The 5,723-nt window shown below is 48.2% G+C and overlaps 1 pseudogene; it reads right to left on the bottom strand.

The window, feature by feature from the left end:
• Nucleotides 1-1,583: 1,583 nt before the first annotated feature.
• On the bottom strand, nucleotides 1,584-2,910 carry LOC100978546 (small ribosomal subunit protein uS3-like; annotated as a pseudogene).
• Between the last annotated feature and the right edge of the window lie 2,813 nt (nucleotides 2,911-5,723).

Below are 5,723 nucleotides of genomic sequence, written 5' to 3'. Positions count from 1 at the left end.
GATCCTGTTTGCTAAACAGTGAAAACCAGATCCACACAGGCACTTTACAAAAGGCTACACACACATATGCAAAAGTGTCTCCCTGCAGACCTCAAATTCACTGTTACTCCGGGACAGTACCCAGAGCCTCGGACAGATGAGGTTTTGGGAAGGCGAGGTCTTGGAGATAATGTGGGAAGGATAAAAAGTCCGGAAAGTGTTTCCTTAGTAGGTGGGAGGGAGGAGGGTGGAGCCAGTGAAGGGGAGGGAAATAGAGTCTAATGGGCTGAGGAGAGGGCGAGGCAGTGAGGCCTTTTGCACCTTGGCAGGTGAGAGGGCTGAGTTCAAGGAGAACATGTGGCCGATGGTGTGGGAAGTTACAGAAACTTCTTCAGGGGTTAAAGGCAGGAAAAAGTTCACTGGATTTGGCCGCTTTGTGGGCCCTGGGGACCAAGGCCGGAGTAATTTCCTAGGGGTGGGAAGGTGGAAGGGCCTTCGGGATTGCACAGGAAGGGAGGAAATGGAGGCCTGGGGAATAAATAATTTTGTCAAGAAGTTTGATCCTGTACGGTGATGGCTGCAGAAGTGGGCATCTGAGTGGGGATGGAGGAGAGGGTTTTGCTCTTTAGTGTCTGGAGCCCTGAGTGTACTCAGGCTGAGTGGAGAGAACCAGCTTATTACAGAAGAGGAGCGTCTTCTGCTGCAACCCTCTCCTTGGCAATGAAAGCAGAAGCAGCAGCAACAGCAAACAGGAGCAACTGGAAAGAGTCTCTTTGAGAACCTGAAATTGGCCACAGTGGTTTTTGAGGAAGGAGCTACTGAAAGCCAGTTTTCCTAAAATAAAAATCATGCTGGTCAGACTCATGGTTATAAGGAGCAGAAAGCTAATGAGAGTAGCTCCAGAGAAGAGGGGTTGGTTGTAAGCTGTGCACGTGCGAGCCTTGGAGGAAGGCTGAGACCACACTCAGGGCTACCAAAGACTGATGTAAGAGGTGCTTTGTTGTTATTGTGTTGACAATTTAAATGTTCCTTACAGTTTTCCAGAACAGAATGGTCAAGAGAGCAGAACTTAGGAATGTGGATTCTAATGCCAGCTCCATACTGCTCTGGCAAATTTGCTTCTGAGCCTGAGCTTCAGTGGTGCAGCACATTTCCTTTCCACGTACCAGATGTTGAGGAGTAAATGATTGTGAATGCAAAGAACATTTAGCACAGTATGACGCACACTATAATGGCCATTGTATTTACTTTCTATGTGCAATGCGTATTTCCTTAGGCATAGGAAAAATCATTCTAAATATATCCCCCTTCTAAAGCTACAATCCTGAACTACAGAACAGTTAATTGAGGTGCTGCCCTGCTAGCCATCAGCCTTCACTCTCACACGGGACATTCCTCTGGTTAGCTCTGCTTGGGTCCTCCCGTGCTGGGCCCTGCAAATTCCTTAACCAAGAGGTCAAGGAATGCTCTGCAGGCCAACATGCCCCTCAGTCTGAACACTGGACATACAGTCGAGTCAGGCCTTGTGCCTTTGTACAAGATTTTATTAAAGGCCTTTCCAGGACAACATCCAGATGCCAGACACAGCTGTCAAGGAGACCCTGTCATGTTGTGGGGGTTGGCTGCGGCATGGCAGGAGCTATGGCTTCCTCCCCACCCTTCTATTCTGAGATGGGGTAGTGGGCAGTACTTCATCTTTGGGTTCCACGATGCTCATGTGCTCAGGCAGGGCCTTCCTAGAGTCAGTCTTACCAGCTGGGTCCCAGGGCAGCATGACCTTCCCTTGATGGCCAGCACACCCTGTTGGAGCAGCACCTGGCACATGGCGGTGTCAATGAGGTAAACAGAGTTCCTGCTGAGGATCATCAGGTCATCCACAAACTTCCTGCATTTAGAGTTTTCAGACACCACAGCCTTGAAGCCTGTGGCCCCCTACGCCCCGCCTGATGAACCACAGCACACCACAGCAGGCCCTCTGCGCTGCAAGCCCTCCCAGGAGGTAACACTGAGACTCCACCTAGGCAAACACACACATACCTCTTGTGGCTACCTTTCCAGCAAAAAGCTCTACACTGCCCTCTGGAAGCCAGACCTCTTCTGAACTACAGCAGGCAATTTCCGAATCTGCCAGCCCTTCTCACCAAGAACATTCTGTGTTTTGGTGGCTAAGATTATGATTTTGAAGCAGCGTCATTTGTCTAGAGTAGTAACCGAGGTTCGTTGCCTCACACCAAGGAAATCAAGGATGTGGACACGTAAGGAGTGAGGTTAGGAGCAGAGGTTTAATAGGCAAAAGAAAGAAAAAAGCTCTCTCTCCTGCAGAGATGGGCTCCCAAGCAGGTTTTTCAGTTTCATGGTGAAATGCACAGCGTTTTATAGATGAGCTTGAGCAGACGGTTTCGATTGGTTGGACCAGGTGTGTCATTTACATAGCTTGTAAAGAAACTGGCCATACCACCCTTATTTTTTATGTGATGGGTTCTCTACCTGGCCTGTGCCATGTTGCCTGTTCCTTTATTGTACATGTGGTTGACAAAGAAAAGGGAAGATGGAGCCTCCATGTTGAACATGCCTGACCCCCAGGTAGCCTTTTTCTATTGGCACAGCTGCTGGCATTCTCCATGCAAGCTTCCAGCTTGTTTATCTATGTTTGCAGCTCAATTTTACAGGCTGCTCTTTGTTAGAAAATAAATGATTTGGGGGCTGCTTTTTGTTAAGAGAGAAGTCTTGCTGAGGATTCTCTTACCCTCACTATCTGCCTAAATAATTTATTTTAAGCTCCTGTATTAATTCCTGTCCTGGTTGACATAATTTGGACCTCAACTCCAGAGTAGCCATCCTCAGCCAGCTCTCGAGTGAGAACTTTTTCAGTTCCACTTTGAGGATGCCATCAGTGACAAACTTCCTCTTCTTGGAGATCTGCACCCCCATCTTGCCACCGTGTGCCTCTGAAATGAAGGGCCAATGCGAGAGTTTTATCCTCTCTGCAGCAGAGTCCTTCTCTTGCGGGCAGGTATCTGCTTGTCTTTGAACAAAGATAGACCCTTTTCTCCTCTCTTGGTCAACCAGTGTCCTCCACTTACTCGAAGTTTCTGCTCTTGAGTTTTGTTTATATAGGACCCGTATGGAAGCTCCTTAGTGCCCCTTGCCCTCTTTCTACACCACGGCACTTCTATTGCAGCCAACAGTCTCGGTCTGCTAGATTCCCTGTTTCTCACTGAGAATCTATTTTTGAAGCTGGCCTTACAGGTCCTAAGTCCCTCCCTGCCAGGATGACCAGCTTGTCCCACGTGGCTCAGAACTTTTCTAGTTTCAGCACTGAGAGTTTTGCATCCTGGGACCCCCCTCAGTCCAAGGCAAACCAGGATGCTTGGTGACCCCCACCCTGTCTCTGGAAGGGCTGCCCTTGAATCAGTTTCCCACCTCAGGCCCATCGGCCAAGAGAAGGTGATCCGGGTCACCTGGTGTCCAGCAAGGCCTCAGTCTTTCAGTAGGGGTGGGTGGCTTCTCTGGGAGAGGGACCATGAATTGGGCCAGCAATGATCAACCTCTCCAGTTAAAACTATACTTAGATGAATTACTCATTAGAAGGGAAGGAAGTGAGGCATTATAAGTATACGTGTAGCAGTTTGATGCAGTAGAAAGCACATTGAATTGGAAGTCAAAATGCCTGGTTTCTGCCTCTGAACAGCAATAAAATCCCAGCATCAAACAGTTCATCTTTCTGAGCCTCAGTTTCTCCATCTGTAAAATGAAAGGTTTAATTTAGGGCTTGCTTCCTTTTTAACTTATGTTAGAGTTACTCCATATTCTTCAAGACATAATCTGCTATCATCATTATTAAATTCTTCCCTTTCCTCTCCTCCCTTCTTCCCTGTTCCCCTTCCTCCCTTCCCCTTCCTTCTTTCCTTCCTTCCTTCCTTCTTTCCTTCCTTCCTTCCTTCCTTCCTTCCTTCCTTCCTTCCTTCCTTCCTTCCCTCCTTCCTCCCTTCCTCTCTCCCTCCCTCCTTCTCCATTCCCAGCACTAATTCCTTTCTTCCCAATAGGCCACTACATCAATGTGAAAGATATTTATCCTTGAATAGGTATGTAGTTCTATAAGACATGAATATTATTTTGTGTATTTATTTAAAATTTACATATATTACATTATGTTATAGTCCTCATTTGCTTCCTAACATTTCTTACTCAGCACCATTTAAAAATATATCCGTGGTGCTGGCTGTTGGTCTTTAAGACTCCTTCCAGAGTGGCACTTTATGAACCTTGTTTAGTATTGCAGAACGCTCTGTTATCCAAAGTTCTTCTACTTTGAATCAAATTATTGGTGGGCTTTCTAGAGGGGACCAAAGGGACAAGAAAGTATTACTCCAATGTTGGACAACTTTGGTCTGCATGAAAGGACCTAAATGGATTAATATATAGAGGACATTAAAGAGGAATAAATGAAGTACTGGGTGGCAAGAACCGTTGTGAATTCATCTTTGGCCCTTAATCTTGAAACTATGAAGCCATCTATGAAGCCAAAACTATGAAGCCGAATTCACATGCACGATTCCTGGAATAGCTTACCTCCTATGTGGAGCTGGCAGACATTCTCCAAGAGGAGGCAGGAAGAGTTCTCAGGCTCTCACTCACATATCATCAAGCATAGAAAAACTGCTGAAGACCTCAGCCAGAGATTGAACCCAAATCGGAAGACCTGTCCCCGGGGGGCCAATCTCTGTGGCTCAGAGGAGGCAAAGGAGACCCAGCCGCATCCCTCCCAGAGCGTTCTGTGGTTGTTAGCAGACGGGCTAGTGCCTCGCAGGTTGAGCAGCTCTCTTGGTGGCATTGAGGCTGAGGGAGCCACGTGGAGCCTGGGAATGGGCTGCGGGTGGGGAGCAGCTGTGGAATAGCCCCTCCTGGCTCTGCCTGCCTATGGCTGGGAGAACAGTTTCCATTTCAGGCAGCAGCAATTCACACTGGGTGGTCTCTGCCTTCCCTCCCTCAGTGCCTCAGTGCCACAGGCAACTGCCAGCAGGCTGAGAAGAGCACAGCTCCCCTTGGAGGACAGAGGCCTGTGTGAGGAGGCTGTTCTCCTCTCCCACACTTCTGGTTCACAGGGTCCTCATCTCCACTCAGGCCTCTCAGCAAGCTCCAGAAAGACCTCTCGCAGCTCCGCTGGTGAGGCCTGTGAGCCAGGGCAGGGGCGGGGGTTGCTTTATGTTCCCCCGGTGACACACTTCCTGACCTACCTCAACTTTACAGAGGCACATGTTGACTCTATTCCAGGCCTTAACTATTTCTGTTCCTTTGAACATGTAAAACAAACAAAAACAACAATGAAACACAAAAACCAATAATAACAAATATAATAAAAACTCTACAAATGCCCCTGAGGGTTTCCAGCCCCGCTCTCCACATCTCAGCCGACTTGGTGTTGAGATGCGTGCTTTCTGCCTCGGGTTGTATGATCTCTGAGGAGGAGATCAAGGTGGCTGTGGGATTATATACACACGCTTTACCAAGATGTCTTCCTTTGCAGTGACAGGACTTAAGCTGACTCTAGGAATCAGAGAAGGTTCACTTTTGCCTTCAGGCCTAGGAGCAGCTCATCCTCAGTCCCCAGGCAGTGCCTCCCGGGGCTGCCTTCAGGGCCTCCTGACAAGGGCCTGGGTGCTTTACCCCCACCATGGACTCAAGCACTCAAGGAGAAAGTTTCCAGAAACTGAACAGGATGAAGTAATTATAGCCGAAAGTCA

The sequence above is a fragment of the Pan paniscus genome, chromosome 4, assembly GCF_029289425.2.
Source record: "Pan paniscus chromosome 4, NHGRI_mPanPan1-v2.0_pri, whole genome shotgun sequence".
NCBI lineage: Eukaryota > Metazoa > Chordata > Mammalia > Primates > Hominidae > Pan > Pan paniscus.
This window is presented reverse-complemented; position numbering and strand designations above follow the sequence as displayed.